This window comes from Centrocercus urophasianus, unplaced genomic scaffold (assembly GCF_019232065.1).
Source record: "Centrocercus urophasianus isolate 14NV4802_14NV808 unplaced genomic scaffold, USGS_Curo_1.0 seq_18, whole genome shotgun sequence".
Classification (NCBI taxonomy): domain Eukaryota; kingdom Metazoa; phylum Chordata; class Aves; order Galliformes; family Phasianidae; genus Centrocercus; species Centrocercus urophasianus.
In genome coordinates, this window is record NW_024884733.1 from 10076830 (window position 1) to 10104517 (window position 27688).

Here is a 27688-nt window from a genome sequence, read left to right on the forward strand (position 1 = left end):
GTGGGGCTACTTTTTAAAAATGCTGACGTCATATGTTGAAAGGAAATTATTAGACAATAATCTTCAAACGTGTAATTTCTGACTGTACTGTAAGACTATAAGTACTGACTTTATTCAAGGGCCTTAAGAGAGAAGAATTTTGAGACTTCTAATTCCCTTGGTGAAATAATCACTTCAGATGTTTACCTTTTTTTTTTTTTTTTTTAAAATTGTTTTTTTTTTTTTTTTTTTTTTCTTTTTCTAATTTTTGTTTAAAAGGATGATGAGCACCACAACAGGAATGTATAATTTATTGTTTTTATTGTATTTTATATTTTATTGTATAATCTTTGTCATAAGACATCATTACAATAAGTTTAAGAAAAAGAATGAAAAAACGCTGTCCATACAACATACTGTATTCTCCTCGTGGCAAGTGGTTTGTGAATAATAGTGTAGCATGAAATGGAAATAAGTGAATTCTGGCTGAAAATAGCAGGCATTGTCTGCTGTACAAAGAAGGAGAAAATAGTTCTGAGGTTTCCGAAATCTCTTATCCGAAGCTCTGGCATTCTGGTCTGTTGAGGAGCCAAAAGAGGATCAAACCACAGGGACAGCAGAGATGATAGTCTTGCACATATTTCCTTTGATGATCTTCTGAGAGAATCATTTGGCTAAATTTCTGAAGCGCATTGCATAAGGGCTAAACTCTGACTTCAAGGGGGCTGTCAGTCTATGCAAGCAGTGTATCTGGCTGTAACTGGCTTTTTCTAATTCTTCCAGAATGCATTCAGTCTCTTCCAAATGTCAATTCTCTATTTGGAACCAGATAAATTTCATGCACAGTGAAGAATAAAAAGACACTTCAAATGTATTACACTGCTTAAAGCCTTACTTAGGCCTTATGCTTTGCAGAAAGTGATGACCATTTTCTCCAGAGAGATTCATTTCACTAATGACTTCATTAGACATTGCCTCTGTCTCTCACTGGTGCTACAGATTTAGTTATAAGACCTAGATAAACAGCTGCGCATGCAGAAAATGAAATATACAAAACATTGCTCGCTCATAGTGTTTGATTGAAATTTTTTTAAAAATATATTTGCTATGTTTCTGTGATGTTCTCCTTCTTCTCCTCTCTCTCCCCTCCCGACCCCCCCAGCTTCTTTCCTCAACTTCCTTCTTCAATCTGGCATTGCTCTCAAGGCCCCACAAAAGAAGACAATGACCAGCAGTACTGATAACACTCTTGCTAAAACAGATTAATGACCATAAATCTGTCTTAAGCTAGGGGCTGAAAGAACTGATAGCAGACCCCTGGTTCAATAGCAGAGGACCAGTTGAACTTGTGCTTAAAAGGCGGACTGCATCTGTGCATCAACCATTTTACTGCCGTAATTAGTGAGCAGCCCAAGAGCCCCTTTCAAGCTCTCCTGCACAGCGGCTGGATGCAAGACAGGATATCTCCCCTTGAGCAGGAATGCCTCTCAAAGTCACACCTGCACAGAAATCCCTTACACCTCAACGTCAAGATGCCTTGCTGATACAGATCCTCAGTAAGTGACTAATAATTTGTTTTAGGCTTTGTTAACCTTACTAAGATCACATCTTTGATTGTAAGATTTGTTAACTTCATTAAGATTATATCTTAGATTTATCGTGCACATGTGATCCCTTGTACATAAACCATTGTCCAAGTCTGGTACTTGGAGTGGATTCAACCATATTAGGCTCCTTATCTCCGTGGATTAAGGAGTTTAGAAAGCAAGTGGGTCCACTCTCAAACTTGTTCAACATGAGGGCCTCCTGTGTGTGTTTGACCCTACTCTCTGTGCAGTAAATAACGTTATCCAGCCATCTCAAATCTTTCAAAGTCACTGCTTCGTTATATCACTGTGTTTATGTCTGTTTTATATCAATAAATATGTTCTAGCTTCTCTCCTATGAGCACTGTATAGTGTAGTTGTTTTCCAATCCATAACAATTTACCAAATATTCTTAGATGAACAAGCAAAAAAAAAAAAAAAAAAAAGCTAAAGTCAGCACAACTGAGATTTCAATTCAGAGAGCATTGTTAAAAACAAAAATATTCCAGAATAAATAATAAATTTTCCTCATCATAGGGAGATGTCACTGTAGTCTTGTTATAGAAACAGTAGTACGGACACAATCTGTCGATCTGACGTAGCTACTCAACTGTAACCACTGAATGATCCTCTGAAGTCAACTACTTCACAATGAAATGCATATGATACAGAATGGGCAGAAGCCTCAATAAATGGTTCTGAATATGACGGAGAAGTCATTGTGTGTATATGTAGAACGCAGTTGATTTCTTGCTTCACAGAACTGAATAATCTGGAAAAATGCATTGTGTCAGGAGAGAAACTGAGAAGAAACAGAAAAGTGATTCTATTTGCTGTGTGTGCCATGTATAATGTCATATAAATATCAAACTTTTTTTTTTTTAATATCTAATAGTGATGTGCTCTGGATTTCTGGCTGAGCAGGCACTTTTTCTCTGACTGCTGAAATATTGTGGTGATATTTAAATTTTCTGGTTTGTAGCAGGAAAAACTATAGCACAGTGACTTTATGGAAGCTGTAAAATAGTTTTCATTTCTTTCTTTTGAAAAGACTGTTCATCATTAAATATCTTCCTAGCACTTTGCAGCAGAAATCTCAGAACATGAAACATAAGGATTTAAGATGATATTTCTGTGCTGTTGAAACTCTTTGTAAAAATGCAGGTGTAAGAAAAGTTTGATCTGTGATTAGCCTAACCAGTCACATTTGTCTGCTAGCTTTAAAGCTTCTTTTAATCACAGGATATGCAGCCTTTGATGTGCATGGATACCTTTCATCCCTTTTCCAAAATTCTCTTCTCTGCCTTCCTTACATGCCAAGAACAAAATTTTCATGCTATTAAAATTAACGTATCAGATATTTTTATTTATGTACATTTTTAACTTTTCTATTCTTTTCTAAACGTAAGTTGTTATTGAATACTTGCTTTTATCGTTTGCCTGTAAAAATATTTTTATATACCTCTAGAGTCTGTTTTTATTTCTGATTGATTAATCTGCTCATTATGCTTCCAAAAAAAATGGTAGAAAAATCTTTTAATGAATTGTTAAAACATTTCAAAACTTCACAGAGGACATGTATGTGGATTAAATTCTGCCACTTGGACTAGTATGCTGTGGGCAGGCCTGCTGTGGTACCGACTGCTTCTCTTCTCCTTGTCAAGTTTTCATCTATTGTAGCTGACACTTATGCATGTTGCTCATTTTTTTCCTCTGGAAATACTTTTAGAGTAGTATACAAGCCCATGTGATCCCATTCCTTACTCTCTAAGAGTTTGTCCAGGTGGTAAATGGAGCATGTTCAATGAATTGGCTTTAGGGGGCTTGAAGGCTGTACCATACCTTCTGGGGCTGGCTTGATTTGGTTCTGCAGTATGTGGCATAAAGCGTAACAGGTGAGATAGTCAGTGTACACGTAATGCAACATGCTTAATTCCCCTGCAGTTTTTGTGGCTTGCTTCTGCTTTGATTCAGGCTTTTCTCCAGGTCTTACTTTCGGATCTCCTAGCCCTGAATCCTGGTTCTTGCTTTTTCTCAGTGGATTTGGCTGTGCTAGCATTGCTCCTGGTGCTTTCTGGTGCTTTCTGCACTTGCAGCAATACAAGGAAGAGTGTAATGCAAATAAGCACCTGGAGCACAGCTGTCCAAGACCCCTTGGCATTACTGTAATCACTGCTGCACACAGAAAGCTGTGCTGCTATTTCTTTTACACTTATTTTTAGATGAGTTTGTACTTCATTGTAGGGTACAAACCTGCTGAGGGACTATTGGAGTTAAAAATTGAGTCTTTGGTCTGCCAGTCCATACCATCTAGTGTTTAATCCTTACTTTGTAATCATTTTGAACAACAGGGGCCTTACACAGTAGCTATCTATTAAGTGTTTATTGCAATAAAGTAGAAGTGATACATTTCGTTACAAGTATTAAAACCTGGGCCTAAATTTGGAAAATGTACCTGCACAGCAGATATCTGATTCATTGTCAGAAGCATTTGGTGTCTGGGATCAACTGCTGGAAATCAGAGAAACAAGAAGTGGCTCTGAGCATTCATTTCCCTTTTTCTACCTAGTTGACAGCAAAATCCTACAATAATAGAGTTACGATGGCATCTAATGATTTTCTGGGAAGCAGGGAATATACTTTGGCAGGGAACCAGGACTTCGTCACACTGAGGCTTAATGCGTTGAGGTTTAAAACCTCAGACTTCAGTAGTCAGAGACTAAGGTGTGTTGAGGAAGAAACAGGTAACCCTGCCATATTCACCACCTCCATTTTACATAAATTTGTAAGTTCTAAATTCAAACTGCTGAACAGTAATATGGAAATGTAGATGAATTTACAGTAATTATAATGCATCTGAGGATTGCAGCCTGATACTGTGTCAAACAGTTGCTGTCTTTTCAATACAGACACATTTCTTGGGATGCTGTTTTCAACAGTTTTAAATTAAAAAAAAAATTACATACTTATTCTTTTTAAAGCAGTACTTTAAACAAAGTGTATCTTTTCCCTTAACTAATTGCCAAACAAATTGTGGAGGAGCAGAGTGGGGAGTTGGCAGCCTTTCCTGGGACACCAAGGCTGGGTTTGTCTGTGATCTCAGCACAGTGTAGCTGTGGAGTGTTTTTTTGCCTTCTTTTTCTATCTCCTGGGTTTAAATAAAGCGTATAGCTATAAAAAGTTGTGGTCTGCATGCAGTACCAGCCACAAATACCTTCTTTTATATTAAAGCTAAATGAAACATTAAACAATTAATTTAAATTTATGCATGTTCTGTTAAACACAGGTGTAAAAATAACTAAGAACTTTCCATATGTAAAATTTTGAGGTTTTTGTTTTTGTTTTTGTTTTTGTTTTTTTTTTTGGTATATTTGCTTGTTAGTTTTTATGCTGTGGCACTTGGATTTGTAAGTCTTAAGTGTTCTAAATATCTGCCTACAGCAAGAGTCTGATCTCTTAAAACAACTTTTTGTATTTGATATTATTATTATTACCCCATGTATTAATTGTCTGATATAGCAAGTTTGAGATATGGGAAATTGCAGTGGTTTTTTATGACAAAGAAAAGACTAACAAAACAAACAAAAAAAAGCCAACAGCTCCAAATAATGATTTTACATTTTCCTGTTCCATGAAGCTTTGAGCTGAAGAACTTGGGATTCTGTGCTGAGCACTATGTACATAAAACTGATTTCTGACAATCTTAATATTCTTCTTGGTATTGAATCATTTTGGTGTGTCGGCATTTGCGTGCATAGCTCCTCATATATGATGATGACAATATAGCCATACATTTTTTAGTGACAGATGGATTGCTCAGATTGATCCAATTTGAATGAGGATGTGCTAATTTGAAAAAAAAAAAAAAAATATATATGACAGGTGTGCTTCATGTGTGATGCAGAAAGGGTATGTTATATTTGATGCTAGAGAGGAAGCAGTCCTGGTATCTCAGATACATCTCTTGCACAAAAGTTTAATTTGCATGGTGCAAGTTTGCAGAAATTACAATGTTTTGATACGATGAGTTGTGTCAATAAATCTTATCTCATGTGCATCTTAGGTAGGTAATGCTTTTGTCTTGTTTTCTTCATTTGCAAAAAATGTATCTAATTATCCAGTTAGATTTAATAAGAAGGAGCAAATACAAACCACTTTTGAATACCTTGCAAATAAATGAGATACAATGCATGGCTTTTTGATGCCAGTAAAATGGATAAATCATGTAATTGAGTTTAGTGTATTTCTAGCTAAATTAATTTCATTTCTGTATAGATTTTAGTAGCTTTTGTCACTAGTAAATTTCCCCATTAGCTTGAAGAAATACAGCACTGCTTAACTCTGAAATGTCTAGCAGCAGCAGAAAATCCCCACAGTGGAAAGAGCCTTAGTAACCCCTTGGAAGTAGCTGAGGGATGTACTGGAAGGTGAGAGATCTGTGTTCTGTGATTTTGTCATTCCACTGCGTCCTGGTAGGCACCTTCTTGCAGCTATTCTACTTACCAATTTTACCCCAGTCTCTTAGGCATCAAACAGCTGTCTTCACCTCCACTGAATTTTATTTCATTCTAAAGGACAGAAAATAAAAATCTCAATTTTCTGTACAAATGGGGAAGATATTGCAGATCCTCCTTGAAGTAAGTTGTCATAAAGTTTTCATTCCTTGCTTGGAGTTAGCACAGGCTCTCTGTTTCAGGATTGTTGCTCGTGATCTTGGAACACAACCTCTATTGTACTTGATCTATGTTAGATGTTTCTTGGTCCATAATTGCGAACGTGTAGGTCAAGGAATAAAGTGCCTATTAAAGCTACCTGGAACACTAATGAGGTGTGAATTTGGGGATATGCATATTTGTAAATTGAGAGATCACTGATGGTTTCATAGTGATAGTTCTTACTCTTCTGTCTTTTTCTTGCAGATAACAAGGGGGTAATAAAAAAATCTATCCAAACAATAGGAATGACTGTGAATGAATAGTAAATAGAAATTGGAAATAATTAAAAAAAAAATACTGAACTAGAAATAAAATTAGAAGTTAATGCACATGCATTGTAATTTTCTTATAAGCAGTGATTTAGTAGAAGAGACCTTTATAATCTTAAAGCATAATGCATGTTTAGAGGCATCTTTTTAATTTCTTTAAAAGTTTACAATGAAATCTAAACTTTCATGCCAGTAAGCTGGAAAGATTGACATTAAACTTCAACATTGCATCATAGATGTTGTATCACTATAAATTTTTTGCTTTTTCAAATGGGAGTCCTCCTTTTTTGTCATAAATTTTTTGTCATAAAAAGTGTTTTTTTTTTTTTTTTTTCAGGTAACAGTGGATTTCAGTTCATGACTGAAATGTTTTAAATGGTTAAATAAATAAAAAGAATCCCAATAGAGGTAGATACACGTAATCATAGGTACATACGTATGGTGCCTTTCCAAGTTATTGAAATGCAGACAGGTGGAGAAAAAATGCGATGGGAAATCTAGTTTTCGAGTATTATGAATAGCTGAGTAGCTAAAGTGGTTACTATATTGGTTTACCATGGCTAAGATGGGATTCACAGCTCTGTTAGAGCAGAAAAATGAAAATTATGCAGTGATATCAGCTTTTTATTTGCTCACCAAATTTGTTCTACCTGGTGGTACAGGCAAGTAACTCCAACAACCTACAAGTGTTAGGTGAAGACTATTTTCAGAGCGGTATGGAATGTCTTTGCTTACTGTGTAATGTTTGCTAACTTTGCTAAGCACAGAAATGTTCTTTTTTGTGGGAGAAAAGAATGACAAAAGTGGTAATTTTGAGCAGAATTGGAATAGCGAATCTTACAAGATCGGGCATTTTTCTCTCACAGAGGATGATGCTCTTGGATAATTTCGAAAGGTGGTTGTAAATCAGAAATAAAAGAAAATGTAGCAGCAGATTTGGTTTGGTCTTTATTTGTACTGTATGTTTGTTAGATTTGCAGAAGCTATTCTGCAGAAAATCATTCAGTCTGAACAGAAATAGGTTGTATCACATATGGGCTTGTTGCGTCCAAAGAAGAATGTAGTAATGTTATCTAAGAGTGTATTTCTGAGTGAAAGGATGCTTCTGATCCTACTGAAATAAATGACCTTTGACTTAACAGTTCAAACCTTATTCTCTGATTGTGAGATCTGCCCAGTGCACTTTTCTCCCTTTCATGAGGTCAGACAAGACAAATTCAATTTATTAATACTGGTAGAATGCAGTAGTGCAATTGTACATATGATTACTCTGTGCATCAAATAATTTATTTCAAAATTCATTAGATAAAATAATTATCTTCCTAGCATTTGAAAATCTTGGGACTAGATGAGAGGTGCTCAGCACATTAACATCTATTTCCTAGAAGCTAGTATTATCACTTACACAATGAACTGTTTTGGTTAGGATGTGTAATCTACGTGAATAGACACTAAAGGAACACAATAAATACATTCATAATGGTGATAAGGTAAATAATTAATGTGTTTTGAGTAACTGTTGTGGGAAGTGTCAATAAAACTAAGCATCTATTTAGAGCCCAGTAGATGTTGCTCAAAACCCATATTTTTTATCTAAGATTTATCTTTTCCTTTCCCTTTGATTATGTGGCAGACGTGTTTTTTAACATTTTGTAAAATAAAGATAAAAAAATACCTTCCATATTCAGGTAATACATGAGTTTTAAAGATGTTCAGTCTGCGTGGTTGGGGATAAAGGAGAGTTAGCCCTTTATTTTAGTGAGCAGAAAATGAATTATATACTAGTAATGTGCATGTCTCCATTCTCGGGATTCAGTATGAAGCTCCTCCAAATTGCTTGATCTAAAATACAAAAACAAGCTAATTTAACTCCTGAAGTAATTTTCCATTATTCTCAAATTATCCATAACCTTATAATCCCCATTTTATGACTGCTGTGCCCAATTACTGCTTAAGCTGTGAAGTCTATCTTCTTTCTTCGTTTCAATTCTACAATAATAAAAATATGATTAATCTTGATACACTGGTCAATCAATTTTATTGCTATATCTTATTTTACTGGAAGCTTTAAAAATACTTTTAAAGTTATCCAATAAGAACGTCTCTGCTGTTTCCAGCATCATTGTGTTGTTAATACCTGGTCAATCATTAAGGCTTTGTTATTTGAACTAATACTGCCTCAGATTTATTTTCCTGTAACTGGTTGTTGTACAGAGGAGGGCTAAAACGAGTAACCGAAAGGCTTAATCAGAATTTAATGCACCTAGAAAGTGATTTGCTTTTCTTTTTTTTGTCAAATCTTTCAGATTTGAATACAAGGCAGGATTTTCTCTTGCACTTGGAAGAAAGATTGGCTAGTAGATTCAGTGTGGTCTGATGCCAGTCAGAATAGTAATTACTGCCCCGGTATTGTATTGCACAGGCTAGTTTCCAACATGATAGCAGGAGAAATCTGTTCTCATTTTATTATTATTATTTTTTTACTACAATTAGAGAAGCTTATCCCTTGAGCTTCTCTGTGTAAAGCCATCAAGCATTTTTAAAAGTTAATGATCTTAAGAGGGGTAGTTTGATTTATCCTTTGTGTGGTTTCCTTGAAAATTAACTTGTTCTGTTGATTACTTTTGTCATTCACTTTGGTAAGTTACTTACAATGAGCGTAATTGTACTGAATACTACTTTATTTCTTCATACACTTATAAGCACTTTCTCTGATACTGACTTAAATCAGCATCGTTTCCAGGTGAAGTAAATTTATTTCTGCTCCCAATTTGTCTCCCTCTCTATAGAACTGGAATTTGTTAAGGTTAAACATTGCTTTTTAATTCCTTTGTTATTTGATAGATTGATCACCTTTCAGGGGAAGAATATGCAAATTCTGCAGTTGTATTTGTTACTTTAGCAGTTAAAACCTTTAGAATATCTGACTTTTCTTGCTTTCTCCACTTAATTCTAAGCAGGCTTGTCAGATTCCCTGTCTGTGTTTTCAAGAGTTAGAAATAGACTTGTGTTTTCTATCAACGAGAATGCCATTCAGATGTATAAGAATGCATAGAAAGGAATACATATGCATATCAAACTCACATAAGCTGTCTCTTTTGTTGCAAAGCATGTTTTTTGTGGAAAATAGAAAAAAAAACATCGTTAAAGCATTCTAATTTTTTTTCTTCTATTATATCTCTGTCAGTATATTTGTGGATGGATACTTTTAAGCATTTGCTATCATATGAAGTGTTAGCATTTGAAAAAATATTGCAAATTTAATTGTATTTTCATGTAGGATGTGGAGATAGGAAAATGTATCTGTGTTTACTTAAAATGTTTTAGCTTAACATAAAAAAAGTCTATAGACCATTGCGAATGCAGAACAAATTCAATAAGAAATGTAAAAGGATAACATAAAAGATTTGTAAACATTCTCACGTTGCACAGAGTGATGTTAAATCACATTTCATAATGGGAGAGTAACACAGTGATAACTTGAAGTAATCTGCTTTGGTGTAGGTGATTAGGGAACCAATATTGCCACAACAGTCTTGTCAATCTATTAAGATCCTATTGCCAGCTCTGATAAGAAAATATAAGCCAGTTTTAATGTGTACATGACTGCTATTTGATAAAGAATCCTTTTCTGGAAATGTGCCTGATACCAACCTTACAGATGTTGCCCTTTTGGATTTGATGAAGCTGCTGAAGAAAACTGTGGGTTGACTATGTTGCTGAATTACTACTGCATGCTTCATTTTTCCAATCCATTAGAATGACTGACGTTTCTGCACATCCTAAGGATCTGGATTTGAAAGGTGAAGGCAAGGAGTACAGGGGCAAAGGAAAACTTAACTCCAGCAAGTTATTTTTCAAATTTAAAAAGTTGAAATGAATAATTAAAAAAAAATTAATTTGTTTTTAATCATTTGAGTTGTTCTAACTCTGTACATTGTTTTTAACCTTTTCCCTCTGTCTTCCAGTTCCATCAATTTACTCAATATCACATTTTAACTTTAGTCATGCCTGAACTTATCTTCCTTCTTCAGTCTTTAAATGTTTTCTTGCAGTTATATGTGTCCACATATATGCTTATGCAGAGAGGATGATAGCTGAATGTGAGTGAAACTTCTTAAAGTAAAATTAAACTATTTTAAGAAAATGTGTGGAATTAAGAAAGTTCACTTAAATTCAGGCTGACAATGAAACTGTTTGTTATTGGTAGTGCTCTTTTGCTCTTTTTACTTGTTTTGCTTGGTGTAGTCTCCTCTTCCATTTATTTGTTTTTGGTTGTACTGAGCTGTGTGACTGTAAGAGAAAATGAGTTTCAATACTGAGCAGCTATGTTTGTACCAGTCAGTTCTATGGCGACAACAGTGAGAATCTCATGTATTATGTAGTATCTTTGACTTCCCATGTTCACACATTACTGCTTTACTAACTTAAACTTTACACTGGGCTTAGTTCAGCGGTTCTGAATGAAATTTCTTCTAGAATAAAAAAAAAAATTAAAAAAAATCCTTTCTTAAAATACAAAAAAAATGAAGTTACAGGATGCAAAAGGGAAATTTGGGTTCTCATTTAAAGTTTAAGTATGACGTTGCACATACTCTGAAAATGCCTCAGAAAATTATTAATGATCATGGAATTGTATGCCTTTCATTTGGCACTTTTTCCAGCAGTAGAGCCTTTGCACTGCACAGAACACTGGTTCCTGCTGAAGGACAGCCAGCTGCTTGGCTCCTGGGAGCAGAGAGAATAGCAGTCTTCTTGGTTGCGACATGATATCCTGTGCTTTTCTTCATAGAGATGATATAAATGAGAGACAAATATTGTAGATAGAGATTGAGAAGCAACTTGGAAATACAGTACAAGCTGAGATGAATTGGGCTGAGAAGCGTAATAGCAAAAAGCATATATGTTGTAGAAAGTTCCAGTGCTTACGTATACAGAAGAGATACCAGTCTAAAATTAGGTAGAATTATAAAATAATACTGAGCCTTTGTAAAACTTTAAATAGATTATTTTTCTCAATTTCTGAGTCTCTCAAAACTGCAGTCTGTACAACAGACAGATTCCTAGCTTGACCTGCTATTATTTCTTTAGGAGCCTTTTATTTGAACACAGCATCCTTCAACTATTCAACAGAAGACCTTGAACTTTGCTTCTGCTCATAGCAGAGGTTTTGCTGAGAATATTTTTAACAAGACTTCTTTTCTTTTACGAATGCTTCTAGAATACATATGATACTAGTTTCCTTGGAGACTGACATGCAGTCAGTACAATGGCCTTATAGCACCTGTAAATCAAACTTTGAAAGAAGACACTGTTCTTGTTAGTGGGAATGATATTTATGCATGGTGGTGAAAGAAAAGTGCTTTGCTTCCTGCCTGTCTTCTGGAGGATGAGATGGCAGTAGTCCTATATACAGCCTGGAGGTATATTGTGAGACTATGTCAAGTGGTAAAAGCTGAATGGACTGTCTGCATAGCAGAGTTCAGGAAACTGGGATTTATAAAAATATAAGGATGTAGAATTAAGACCTTGTATTGCAAATGATTTTGTGGCTGAAATAGTTACTGAGTTAATTGTATACGCATCACAAACTTTTTCAATATGAAAAGACATTTTAGTGATTTTAATCAGCGTGAACATTTCTTTGGCAACTTTGTTCATGCTGTCACAGATCTTGTAATCTTCAATTATTCCTTTTGTTTTCCTGTCCCGTGTGAATAGACAAGACACATGCACCATCATAAGATGAGTTCAGATTTGTTTTCTGAAACCCAAATACTTTATTTTTCTGTTCTCTCACAGCAGGATTATTGGACATGCCCTGATGCTTTCCTAGTCTTTTTTCCTTATGTCTACATTTGAAGATATTATTAGATTTGGCAGTTAGAAATTTCGTCAACATTTAGCTTCCCAGATCTTATCTCACATAGAAACAAAATGAAAAGATATATTTGCTTTTAGATTAACTACAGATTCAACAAGGGCTGAAACTAAATAATTGGAGACTCAGCTGTGAAGCACTGATGTAGTATGAGTGAAAAAGGCTTCACATTGAAACACGTGAGAATTCAGTCTAGCAGTACTTAAGCAAATAACAATTACATGTAAAATCCATATGGTTTATGCTTTAAACAGTGCTGTTCCTGCTGATGTCAGCATGCAAGTTTTCTGTGACTTAGTTTCAGGGAAAAGTTCTCTGGAATAGATCAACAGCTAGAAGTTGCCAACTGTAGATACAAACAGTTTAACAAATGTATCAAATACCCTTCACAACTGGTGCAAATTGTAAGACGGTGATGCTGAAAGGCTTGGTAAAAGTGAACTAGCTGTGGGCTAATTGGCTGAGATAATAAGGGGATAAGGGGGATCCTTTTGACTTCCTTTTTTTTTTTTTTTTTTTTTTTTTTTTTTTTTTTTTTTTTCCTTTTTTTTTTTTTTTTTCCTTTTTTTCCCTGAGGGAATTGGATAGTGGAAACCCCTCAGAGAAAATGGTTGTTCCAGCTTATCATGGCACTTCCAAGTGACGAGGAAGCCATCATCACTTACTGTATGAGTTTATTATCAACTTCAGAATATGCAGAGTTAACATCTACAACAAGAAAAGCTTCAGTTGAATGAGATTTGATCAGATCTTGTGTTACTATAGGACAATTCTAATTCTTGTTTCTTTGTGCCATCAATTGTAATATGATGTTGTAAATACATGACCTTTTTTTTAATTAAATGCTCTCCTGCACCTATCAGCCACTTTGTATAGGCTTCCAGGTGTTATGCAGAATTAATTACTTTCATCCGGTAAATAGCTTTATCATGTCTTCTATGGATGGTTAATTCTCTCTGTGCATTTCCTCCCACATTTGCAGTTTTCAGAATGCCTCAATCTAGTTTATTGTCAGTGAACGAGTGCAGGTATCAGGCCTTTTTTTCATAGGTCAGTTTTGTTGCAATTGCTACTCAAGCAAATACCTAGCCAGATAGTTTTGGACTATAACATTATTGAAGGAGCAGTGCCTCATGTATTATATCCACGAATTATGTGGAGCTCATTGTGATTTGTAATGTACTGCTAAAGACTGTCCATGACTCTCTTCTACAAGCAGAGTCATAAAGAGGATCTGGGGAATTACAGGCCTCTTGGTCTGACCTCTGCTGGGGAAGGGTATGGAGCAGATCATCTTAAGGGAGATCACATGGCATGTGCGGCACCAATGTGATTTCCTTCTGTGTTCTTCAAGTGACTCACCTAGTGGATGAGGTAGAAGCTGTGGACAGAGCCTGCCTAGACTTCAGCAGAGCCTTTGATATTGTCTCCCACAGTATTCTCCTGGAGAAGCTGGTAACCTATGGCCTGAGGGAGCTGGGATTGTTCAATCTGGAGGCTTAGGGGTGACATTATTGCACTCTAAAACCCCCTGAAGGAAGGTTATGGTGAGGTGGGTTCAGCCACTTCTCCCGTATAACTAGTGATAGGATTAGAAGGAATGGTCTCCAGTTGCTTCAGGGAAGATTCAGGTTGGATGTTAGGAAATACTTCTCCAGAAGAGTGACCAGGCACTGGAATGGACTGCCCAGGGAGGTGGTTGAATCACCATCCCTGGAGGTGTTCAAGAAACATTTAGATGTTGTACTGAGGGACATGGTTTATTGGGAAGTATTGATGACAGGTGAATGGTTGAACTGGATGATCTTAGAGGTCTTTTCCAACCTTGGTGACTCTATGCTTCTAACCACACTGCAGGCCAAAGATGAGATAATGGCAGAATATGGGATGCAAGTCAGATTAACTTTTTAGATTAATTTCAAAGCTCTTATCTGCAGCACTCTAGCTTCAGAAAAACGGACCTACAAAGCACGTTTCTGGTCCTACTGAATCAAACTGTTCCTTCTTAATTACTCTCTGGTTGTCATTCAGTCCCACATACTTATTTCCACTGTCATTTTATTTTTATCAACACAACACAAACAGCATACGCACAGTTCCTACAAACTCTGGCACATGACACTTAACAGGATACAATTTTCTAAAAGAAAAAATTAAAGATGCCCATCAAAAGATAACATGTTTAAAAGTCATTGATGTAGGCTGAAAGCATAGACCCTGAAACACAGCTTGTCTGTTAGAAATAAGACATATTTGATGGTTTGAAGAACTTAGAGTGTTGTACTGTACTGCGCGTGAATTTGTAGCTATTTGATATTATCTATTTGGGAATTTACATGTGCACTGCTTTTTATTTTCTAGTCAGAATGCCAATTTCATTGTCATCTGGAAGTTTTTAAGTTGTTCAGTATCAAAGTAATTAGCACATTAGAGCATACATCAAACTCTTTAAGAATCTGTAACTAAATGTTTAACATGAAATGACTTGGCCTTGCTTTGATGTACAGACTAAACTTCCATTAGAACGTACATGTGTTCATTGAAAAGAAAATTTGACCACAGTTTGGGAGAGGGTTGAAAGAACTTTTAATGATTACAAATAAGATTTACATTGACATAAGTTATGAACATTCTATGGAAAACAAGAACAGATTTCATGCTTGCACTTATACTAGGTAAAAATGTTAAGTGAATTACGTAGATAATAATAGGTTCTTTCTATTTTTTTTTTCCGTTTTCACACATTTATGTATTTTGTATTATAGATCTTATATAGAGTCTTTTTTAATATTTGGTGCTACATTTGTATATAATGAAATTACTGCCCTAAAGATATAGTAGTCTTAATTTTATTTATAGCCCAAAAGCAATTCCTAAAATCTCTAGAACATTGAGTTTCTACACAAGTATTTCTTATTGATTTCTAATGAGTTTCAGTAAAACATTAAATGAACTACTTCTCCTTACTTGGACTGATTATAAGGGTTAATCACTAACATTTATCCCTGTTTGTTAATTAGTATTACTAATGTCGCTCTGGATAATCATGTATAGAGGAAATATAATCTATCACCTAGCTCAAGGATTATATTAGTTATTAAAATTTTAAGTTGGCAGAATCAATCAAGTTATTCTAATTCTTAGTTAAATATATATTTTTATTCTTTCAATATTTCAATCCTGCCCTACCAGAAAAGCTAAAAAACATAAATGCATCTGATGTAATTAACATCCAGCTGCACAGGACTAATGCATGGCTATTTACCCAGTATTCGCTGAGAACAAAGAGTTCACATAACATTGCTGATTTAAAACCAGACTAGATATTTTTTTTGCATCTTGTGTATGCTATTAATCCTGACAGTAATTAATTGATCTGCAAAATTTGTATTGATGTTATTGTAAGTAAGATTTTTCCATCAGATGCAAACCTCAGCATTGTGAGCCTTGGCCATTAGTTTTTTGTTGCCTTATTTCATCGAATGACTTGCGTATTTATTTAGCACCGTTTTTCTTTGTTTATATTTTAATAGATTTTTAAAAAGTAAAGTGCACATTTATGGAGCTGCTTTTTTTTTTTTTTTTTAGTAAATTATACCCAAATAAGTGGGATGTGAAGATTCCTTTTCAGTGTTATATAGTTAAAGAATCTACATACTGCTAGTTTTCAGCATAGCTATTAAAACCAAAGTTTACTAATGGACCTGCTTACAAGAAGTTCAAGTACAGATTTTGCTTTTAAAATAAACACTTTGCAAACTGGCTGAAAGAATGCACAAAAAGTATTCCAAAAACATTTTTTTTAGCAAATAGATTCGTAACCAGTTACTACAGAGACCGTTTATACTTTTACATAAAACATCACATAAATAACAGTTCTGAGCAGAATGAGCTGAAATTAAACAACAACAACAACAACAACAAAAAAGTGGGGGGGGGGGAGGAGGAAAAGGGTGGAAGGAACAGTTTTGGAGCCAGGGAAGGCTAATATGCAATCCTCTTGACTCGGTAGAATATCTACTGGAACAATCAGTGTAGTTTTTACCCTCTAAACAGCAATTGCAGAGTTAATTAGTCTCCATTGTTAGCAAGTGGGTGGCATTTACTTTTACAATAATAGAGCTGTCTCTAAAATGGAGGCGGCACAGATCGTGACTGCGTGCCTTACCTTTTGAAGCAAGAACAGTAAAGGCTCTGTGAATGAGTTGAAAAAGAAAATTAACTAAAAACATTTTGCTGCGTCCCAAGCATGTCATTTGTTCTAATTATGGAATGGCAAATATCAAGAAGAAATGATGCTATGCTGGGGTGGTGATGGTGACTCAGTGTTCACTGTAGAGCAGGCTGTCAAAAAGCATTTCTTTTTAATCATACTCTGGTGCTACTTTTCTGACTCATTGCATCTTGTAAATGAAGAAAGAAACATGAGCTATATTCCTAAGTGCCATGTTATTTAATTCCAGCAACGTCTGCAGTATTTATTGTTACTGGGCCCTCTAAAGTGTTAGTTTCTTGCTCTGTAGTAATAGTAGTAACGCATGACAAAGTTGCTGGAGTTTTAGATGTAACAGAGGGAGTGAGACGCTTGAGCAATAATAATAATAGTTACAGCAAAGGTAGTAGTTACAATAGCAGAAGTGAAATCTTACCTATAGCTCCTTTCAAACAAATGGAGAAGCACATACACAAAAATAAAAGGAGTTTTGTAGAAGGTTGATCATACAAATCATTTTGATATTGTTCCAATGTGAATACTTGGCTAATTGAACAGGGAAGACGGAACTTGTTGCATAGTGAGCAAACATTAAATATTACTCAGTTTGAGGAATACCGGTTGTTTCAGGAACAGCATTAGTTGTTTTCTAAGGAGATTTGATTGTTGTCTCATTTCCTTTCCATATTAAAAATGAGAACTATGAGTCTATGAGAGTCATTTGTTGGATGTGGACTGTCCGCATGTGACTTAGGCTTCGTGTATGAGCCGTTCTATTTGTGGCTGTAATTTCAGTGTTTGCTCACACCTCAGGGTTGCTGAGTGAGACACTCATTGCCCACACAGAACAGAGGGAGTTTTGAACTCCCTCAGAGGGTCTTCTCACTTTAAAGCAGCTTTCCAATTGGTTCATAGAGTTCTACCTAAGGTAACAGGGAACCTTTTTTTGTTGGTTTTAATTTCAGAAACTACTGATCACCTTCCTACCAATTTTTTCAGGATTCATGAGCTGCATTACACTTAACTCAGCTTTTGAAAACTGAATAGTTTGTACATTTGGGTTTTAAACAGAACAGTTTAGCAAACTAATTGAATATTGCCTTAAGGAGACATGCTAATGGCTGAGTCATAATTAACAGGTATTTCTTTAAAACTTTGCCTTGAGAACCCTATCTGTTCTTCCTCTTCCCCCCCCCTTCCCCCCCCCCCCCCCCCCACCCCCCCCATCCCCCCCCCACACAAACTAACCCTTTCACTTCATTTGAAAATGTAAACAAATGTTTGTCCAAATTTTAGTCTGTTATTTGTTATCCAATATGCTGGAAGATCACTTTGAAAGAACTTTTGGAATAAATTTGTAAGCTATTTATTTCATTTTGTAAATTGAGAATATAGATGGAAACTGCAGAACAGATGGAAGAAATGTTATTACGGATATGTAAACAGTACAATCTAAGACACAGCTACTTAGTGCCTGGCAAGATTTTGGCTATGTTTTTTGTCACTTGTGAGATCTCTTGCTAAAGATAGGTGAACTGATTTTAAAAGTAAGAGAAGAATTGGCATATGTAGGACTCTTTGTAATTGCTCTTAAATTATTTTCATGTTTTGTCACCTAGTTTCCATTGTCTTCTGTTGAAACTCACTGTAGTGGTTTGGTAATAGACACCAGCGTGCCAAAATAGCAGCCAGATCAGTGCATGGAGTAACTTAGAGTTTTGTTTATTACAGCTGAGGATTCTACTGTGAGGATCTTTGGTCTGTTTTCTGTTTACTTTATTATTCCCCTGGTTATGAATTTGGCTCCAGAATGTGCAATCTGAATCTTTTGAATCTCCTCATTTGCACTATGGACAGTTGGATTTTGTTTGTTTTTTAGTTTTGTTCCCCACTTACTGAAACAAATCAATTTAGATATTGCTAATGCATATGCATACAGGCATTTATCCATAGCTATTTATATAAAAAAGCAAAATAAAGCAGTTGGGACTGGGTCATCCAGCTTCCATAGACAAGGTGCTTAAATTATAGTTAAAGCAGGTTTTTAGTTTTCAGTTTCCAGCTTCTTTAGAGTCACTTTAGGACAAAATATTTTATGTGTATTACTTTGCTTTATAATCATCACTTTCCTGTTTAGCAGTGGAGCTATACTGCCTTCTGGTCACAGTTACCTCTATCACTCTATTCTCTTTAATGAAAAAGAACAGACGTAATTAACAGGGATTTAGGAAAAATTACTGTACAGATCACAAACAGATACACAAAGAGGCTAGTTCTCAGCACCATTGATTCTACAGACTTAAAAGCAAGAATACTTAGCAGCAGTGAGCAGTATCAGACTGAACAAGCAACTGACAGATAAGGGGCAGATCCCAAATCCCGAGGAATGTAAGGGAAAGGTTAACAATGACCCATGGATCAGGGCAGGGAGCAAATCATTCTAGATGAGCAGGTAACTTTTTTGTATTTCAATTTCCAAACAGAGACTTAATCATTAGACACACTATTTGTTGGTGCTTTGAAATAATACTTTGTATGCTGTCACCCTAACAAGCACGACATTTTATAATGCTGTAGTTTTTTGGTTTGTTTGTTTTTTGTTTTTGTCTAAGAGAAAGTTATGGTGTATTTATTGTGTCTATTTTAATGCTGCAGTGATGTGTGGTTAGAATGAAGTTTTGATTGTGTGATACAAGTGGACTTTATTTGTGTGTTGTTGGTTTTTTTTTCTTCCAGCAGTACTTGCACTTCACTCTCTGCTTGTTATTGTGCTGAAAAGAACAATAAACTGGGCAATAAAAAACATTTAATGATGGTTCTACTGTAGGATGATAAACTGGATACTACCATTATAATATGCCTGAAGAACTATGTTGAACTGGGATAGCCAAGCAATTTGAGAAATATTGCTAGTCCAATGCATTTATGCATGTGCAACCTGCCTGTTCTGGTTGGTTGGTTGGTTGTTTTTTCAAAATGAATTGTGACCATAGTATATATTAACTGAATATCTGTTTGTTGTTTAAAATTCTTCTTATACAACTAGGAAAAAAACTGAAGTTCAGTTAAAAAATAACAACAACAACAATGTATTTTTATAGACAAATTCAGGATCATAGGATTGTGAAATATAGGATGCATATCCATTATGTATGGAAGAGACAGTAGGATTTTTTTCTCACCTCTGTTCAGAACACTTACCTGTAGTATGGAGCTTCTCACTGCATGACCTGCAAGCTTTTCCTGATGAGGGTGGAATTTCATCATGAAAAAAAGAATGTTCATGAAAAAAGTTATGGTAGATTGAGATGAAGTTCAGATTGGAAGAGGTGGTAGTTCTTTACAGTTTCCTTTATGAGTTATTAGAATGTGAATAACTATAATTTGAAAATAGACTCTGCTTCCTAGAGAGATCTGATTTAGAATCTTCTGCTAGTTTTAGCTAAATGCTATTATCCATTGTTTATAATGGTTTTATAAGGGAGACTTAAGGCAGTAGTGGAATTTTTTGGAAGAAGGGATTAAAGCAGAAAGCACGAGTTTGGATAGGTAGAATCCAGCTCTTTGTTTTTGAGAAAAACACACTGTTAACAGAAAAATATCTACTGGATTTTTTTCAAAGGGAAAAAATATCACCTGCCTAACTTGTAGTGCAGAGCTGACTATGGCTTTTGGAACACAGCCATTGTATTTCAGAAATATATCACATGTTCCAAAGAAGAACAAGTAAAGCAAGTTTCTATTTTATTTTATTTATTTTTATTGTATTTATTTATTTTTAGCAGATTTGCCGTCTTTCATTGTTCAGCTCATTCCAGTACGGCAGTGTGTTGTAAATAGAGAGTGTTAGTCTGTGTAGTCTGTGAAATCTGTTCGCTTTTGCTAATTTTGGTAATTGACTTGTCATCTCTGATAGTAGTAGTTCCTCTGTTCTCTTCCTGGGAAATGGAGACCTACTAAGGAAAACAAAATGTATTATCCTTTTATATGTCATAGATGATAATCACTAATGCTAGACAGCTGAAGTAACACATGTATTCTGAAGACTGAAGAAGGTTTATAGTTTATATCTCTTCTTATATTTCTCTCTTGGCTTTCAGTATCCAAACTTAGCTAGTCTTTGCCTATGACTTCGGAAATATGAGTAGCACTTGCAGGCACACTACTGCTCATGGCGAGTCGTTAATTATGATTGATGATAGGCCTCCTCAGTAAGCTGAAGTTACAGAGAAGTTCCTGAGTGATTTATGTGCTTTATGAAAGACAACTATATAGAACTAGGAAAAATGACAGGCAATAAAATGCTAAGTATGGCATACGGAAACAGAAGAAATGGATATCTAAATGATGCAGATGTCTATTTTGATCTCTTCTACTGCTGTATTTTTTTTGTCAGGATAAAAAGTACCAAGAAAGTCAGTATTTTTCTAATTTACATGTTTTTCCATGAAGTTCTGTGGATTCATAAACCAGATTTTGTTTTGTGTCAGCTGTATGTAGCATGGAGACAAAATACATCAGATGAACTGGCTAAAATTCAGATTTAGATTCTCTTGATTCTTCTATTTCAAAAAATTCCCAGACTATTCAATCAAAGAAACTCTGCAGTGCCTGTATCTCCATGGCTATAAAAGGGAATATGTGTTCACATGATCTAAAACCCCATTGATGTACTTTGGTCCATCATTTGTTTTGTCAGATGTTGCAACTTCAGCTGCAGTTAGCCTCAAAGAAATAATAATTGCAGCAGAAAAAAAAGAAAAAAGAAAAGCAGGAAAATCATATTAAAAAAAAAAAAAAAAAAAAAAAAAAGGAAATGGTAGAATAAGAAAGAAATTGAAGGAGACAGTAAAACTAGGGGTTCATTTTCTGCTCCTTAGAAAGTAAAAGCAAGAGTCTGGAAATAGATACTTGAATTTTGAGTAGCTGCTTGCACTGTTCATAACTTGCCATTTGTATTATCAACCACTCAAGTTTCCTCAAGATTTCAAATATCCCTGAGTGTTAGTGGGGCATGGCAGATCTTGCGGTGGTGTTTTCACAAGGGATAAGAGGTTTTTGTGGTAGCAAGTATATATTGCCTTTCTGTGGCATCCATCAATTATTTACTTAGGAGCAGAAAAATAATTAACTGGGTTGTGCAGCAGTGTGTTCAGCTCAGCAGGGTTACAAGAGGTGCTTGGAGCATTTAAAGATCAGGGATATTAGATGGGGCAAGGTATTCCCCTTGTTTGGAGATATCTGTACCCAACCCTACCTGTAAAGTTACAACACAGCCACACTTTGTCCTCTATCTTCAGTTCTTCTATAAAAAAATAAATAAATAAATAAAAAAGGATAAATTTTTAATAGTTTGACTTGAACAGGAGGTGGAAAAGTGGACATAAGGGATCCAGCATAGTTCACTCTTGTTATTGTGCCCTATGTATTTGACTTAGTTCTTTTCTCACACTTAGATTTGCACTTGCTTCTTTTTGAAAAAGTAGCATCTCTGCATGCTGTCTGTATCAAGAAGGCATATATAAGATATAATATAGAGTATACATATTGTAAGCAGCTCTGTGAATTCTCCTGTAGCACTAATTATTTATTTGCTTGGTTATTTATTTTTGTGAAAAACATTCCAAATTTCTGGTAACAGGATAAAACCCTACAAGGTATTAAAATTGTATCAATGGAAGTATGCTGTGCAGCCTGTATTGTCCAGCGTGTCCTTCATATTCATTTTGCTTTGTTGAACATAGTTTCTTTGTAGAAGAAACACTTTTCAAGTCTGCGTTCAGTTATTGACACATGTCACTGGCAATTAAACATGCTTCATCCAGAGACTGGCAGTGCTGAGGAGGGAATGACAGGGCAGAATACATGAACATGTTTGTGGGTGAAGCTGAATGACCAGGGCCAGGCTCCCAGGAAAGGGAAGTTAAGGGAAATATGAAAGGGAAATCGAATGGTGGATTTTTACAAAGGTGTGCATAGAAATTCATACAACTGGTTTGCCCTGCAGCTGACTCAATGTGAGAGGCAACACTGCTGGGTTGTGAAACCTGGAGACTTCAGCACTGGCTTTACTGCAGCATATATGCCAGTACCTTTCCTTGGTACCCTGGTGTGGATTTTATTAGGTGTCTCTCAGACACTTGGAGTCAGAGCTGGGGCTTGTATAAGGAACTCCTCCTTGCCCATGATGGCATTACCCTGATCTGCTCCTTGTAAGTGTGAGGCTCAGGAGATGCTGATTTATTTCCTAAAAAGCATGCACAAATTGTTTTCCTTACATTTAATAAGAATGGTTTTATTACAGACAGTTTAAAAGTTAAAGTTTCTGTTTAGTATCCAAACCGTTGCTTTGTTTCCCCTGTTTTACTTGGAGGAAAAGCATTTAAGTGTGATTTTTGCAAATGTCAGTGGTATAAATTACATGTATACATTGTCTGATTCTATCAAATAATTTTCAAGACAAGTCTCTTAAACAGAATCCCAGAGGATGCATTTCTGCTTTTATCTCTGAGCAATCAAAGCATTTTGCAAGCTTACACAGACACTTGTGTAGATTAAACTATAATTTGCATGTACCTTAGTGTGTTTCTTCTGAATCTATTGACTTAATGGCTTTATACTACCGTTTCATTGTTTGAAGTCTTATCAAGATGATGTGGAAGGTTTATAGTCTTTTGGTACTCTGACAATATAGCTTTTCCACTTTAAGATAATGAGAGTTGACCTGGGTATTTGTGAGAAAAAGTGCAGACTTTACTATTCTCTTTCTTAAAGTTCTTTTAAGAGTTTTATTCTGGGCCATCTTCTTGTGTGATCATTAGAGTCCCACTGATTTCAGCTTTGCTGACCTGGCTCACACTTCCTACAGAAATGTCTTGCTTATTACAGATTTTCACTAGAAGGTGGTTCAATCCTTTATGAGTCTCACTAATCTTCCTTTTGAATCAATATTTATGTGCAATATATTGCAAAAATGGGAGGAGACATGAATGTAAATGTATCTCATCTCCTTAGACGTGTATATTCTGTCAATAAAATCTCATCACTGTATTTACAATGACTATAATAGTCACAATCACACTTTTTTTCCCTCGTTTTTATATTCCTACTTGACAAGGTGATTGAATAATGGGGAGATTTGATCTACGCACTGTTTAAATTCTGTATTCTGATAAAGGTACAAATTATTTGCAATCTATAACACATTAGCTGGAATTTTCATTTGTTTTTCATTAAATGAAGCATTCAGTCTCACCTTGAAAAACACCCAACAAGTCGTATTATTTGGTTAAATTAAGCTGCAGGAAAGAATATACGAAATAATAGACTATCCTACTTTTCCACGTGAAAATGAAGTATATGCAGGCATACGTGCATTTTTTCCTGAATAAAAACATGCTCAGGGTACCTCTGAAAGCTGGTGCTGCTGTAAGCATATGGATTTTGATTCCCCTTGTGGTGATGCTGACAGCCTGCAGCAGTTCTGCTGGCAGTACGCTGGACTGCTGTTTCAGCAGCAGACTTCAGTTCCACAGCTGCTTGCAGCTGGAGTGGCAAAACATGATTTTAGCCAAAGGTAAAGAAAGGCGAAAAGCTAGCATGTATCTCAACTCTCCACCACAAGCACCGAAAGTGTGTATTACCATGCTAAACGCTCACTTGTTCTCCTCAAGAAAAAAATTGTGGTTTTTAATTTACTTCAGCAGATTTTTATTTTTACACATTTATTTATTTATTGTCCCGTGGCTTTGAAAACTTTGTCCGTTTCTTCTGTCTATAGAAATTTGGGAAGGAAAAGTTTATATCTGCAAGGAAATAATATTAATTTTAAATATTACAGCACAGTTCTTTGTAACAGCATGTTAGATTTTTGATGCTAATATCTTGAATATAATGAACTTCAGTCTGATTTTTTTTTTTGCTCTCAGATTGATGCCTAGTTTTAGGTATCCAGTAGGGCAGAAAAATAACTTATCAGCATTCATTTGATAAGTGAAACTTTCTGGAATATTCCTGTTGCCTATGAAAATTGCTTTCTGAACTCTGAAACACATGAAAGGAGAGAAGGCAAAACAGAATTGTAATCAGATAAGGAGCCTTTCACATAGGGGTTATTAGTTATCAAAAGCTATTCTTACAGGATGGCTGACTGCTGTTCTAAATCTAGTACTGTATGTGGCTGATCTTGCCCTTGCTTCTTACTTAATAATTTAACATCTGCCACATCCCTTGGTTTTGAAGCAGTCAGAACTGCTGGGACTTGGGTTTCTTGGCTGTGTGTATTTGTAGAGGACAGGTAGGTGGGCAGGTTGTTGCTGTTTGTTTTACTTGTGGTTCCTTGTTTGTTTGAGGTGTTTTTGTTTTGTTTTGTTTTGTGGTTTGGTTGTTTTCTTTTTCTCTAAATATTTCACCAAGATAAATAAATAAATAAATAAATAAAATTGTTTTCAGGACTGTATTTTTAGATTTAGACTTCTTTTCCTCATAAAGCTTATGAGGACTAGATTGCAGGGCATTAACAGCCCTAAGAGGGTGAGGAAAGAGTCTCTCCTGTTTTTATAATCCTAATACTTATTGACAGTGCCACATCAATTTTTGGTTTGCTTCAGGGATGTTGTGAAGGTGAGCTTCCACCCCTCCCCTTAGTCCACTATTGTACTTCATGAAACTTATGAGGTCAGTTAGTTGATCTGGGTCAAAATGGATTTTTTCACATTGCAGTCCCACTAGTGTGAGCTTTACCTTTTCTTCCTCATCTCCTGTAACAGCACCGAGGCAAAACTAAATTCAAGAACTGCAACCACATAAAACTATTAGTCATTCAGAATGAAGAACAACTGAAGAAAACTCAAATCAGATGCCAGAGCTCTGTCTGACTTAAAAATTTCATTTTCAGAACTTGGACCATGATGCACCCTTTCTTAAAAGTCCAAGCCAATAATTTTGTTCACAAAAAGGATTACTTTGGGGTCTGGGTGATGGAGAAGTTAAATACTGTTTTATAACAGTATGAAACATTTGCTGTAATATTTCTTGTAACTTGGAAGAGAACAACATCTACGTGCTCTATAAGTAATCTCAAGTCTTTTCCTTGACTGCTGAATGATTGAAATACACAACTTCGACCCTCATGTCTGTCTTTGAAGAACATGGGTCTGATAGATTCGAAGAAGGCATGTCATTATTTTGCAGGATACTATTTCAGTAATAGTTAAATAAGATTTTCTGTATTGATCTGGAAATGAAAACAAACACCGAGATGGCTTTGTTAATATAATGTATGAATTTAGTGTATGAATTCAATTAACGATGTGATAAAGAGGCAGGGAAATTGTGTTTCTGTCATTTCTAAGTTACAGATGTCAAGCGAAAACAAAAAACCTAAGGCGAATCTAATTTTTGCCCTTGCCATATTTGTACTGTGAACTGTAGGCAGTTTACTGTATCTGAATTTCTGAAATAGCAATATTTGCAATGCATTTCAGAGTTACGTCTATTTTGAGAGCACTAAACCTCAGAAATAAATTAAAAAGTCTTAATTTTTCTCCCTGCTAATGAAGTGATTTATCTAAACTGGTATTTTTGGAACTGAAAATTTCATAAATTGAAAAAATATAGATAATCACTAAACTGATTAATCTGGTGTGTTACATTGGTTTTGATCCCTAAAGTGAATGGGGAGAAGGTTTAGACTGAATGTCAATGGGAAGTTTTTCACAGAGGGAGTGGTGAGCTGCTGGAACTGGATGCCCAGAGGGGTTGTGGATGCTCTGTCCCTGGAGGTTTCAAGGCTGGATTGGATGGAAGCCTAAGCAACCTGGTCTAGTACCAGATCCGGAGGATTGTGAGCTCTCTTTGGGGTGAGGGGGTTGTGTTTTGATGATCCTTGGGGTCCAACCCAAGCTATTCTATGAATGTCATAATTTCAACTTCCTATCTTTGTCGGATTTTATTTATGTACCAGAGACCAAGCTGCTTGCTTTCTCATGTGGGAAATTCTCTGAACTTATGGTTTTGCTTCATGAATATGGACTTTAGAATTATTTTGACTTCCTGGATTGAAATGGTCATTACAGAATGTGATGCACTGTTTCAAAAAAAGTTTAGGAAGGCACAGGAGCTTTCTTGTGACATTGTGACATTCTACATATTCAAAGGAAAATGTCTTGATGAATATTATGTTTAAAGAACAACTTCAGCTTAAAGGAACTCAGTTCTAATGCTGTTCTATAGCCTTTTTTTTTTTTTTTTTTTCTTTTTTGTGAGCTTATTCTTACGGCATGTTATTCTCATGAAGTAAATATTTTTAAGGATATATTTGACTTGGAAACAGCAGCAGCAACAACAAAAACAAAATGCGTATTTCACCTATAAAAGCTTTCTTTGACATTTTTAGAATTTCTTTAATGTAAATTTTTAACACAACTGAGCGGTATGAAACATCAGAATATTTTCTCTTCAAGGGTAAACAAATGTGGTATTTCTATCAGAATATTCTATACAAATGAGAGAGATGGATGATCATACAGTTTTCACACAATGAAAGATTTTTTTGTCTCTCTTTTAGTACGTATAAACCTCTGTAGAGCACATGTGTTAGTTTCCATGGCTCCGGTCCCTTGTATTGAGAGGGATTATTTAAAGAGAAAATTTCTGTTTGAAGTGTTTTCTGATGTCAGGGATCATTGTTTTGTTAACTTGCTGTTGAAGAAAGCTTGAAGCATACTCATGAATTCAATTATAAATGGATTTAAGAGAACTAGAATTATTTTAGTCTAATGATTCACAAAATAATACATTTTGATTTCATTATTTTGTATTGAGGCATGATTAGTGATTTTGGCAGAACAAAATATGGGCTAATGCAAGATGTCTGAAGAATATTGAGATGCTAGCCACAATGGCATGCATTTGCATATAGCTTATACACAGAAAGAGAAAATTGCTGTGAATATGAATGTAATTCATAAATGTATGATAATAACTTCATTATTTTCAAAAAGGAAAATGTAATTGAGTTAAGATTCCTTTTGTTTTTGAATCAC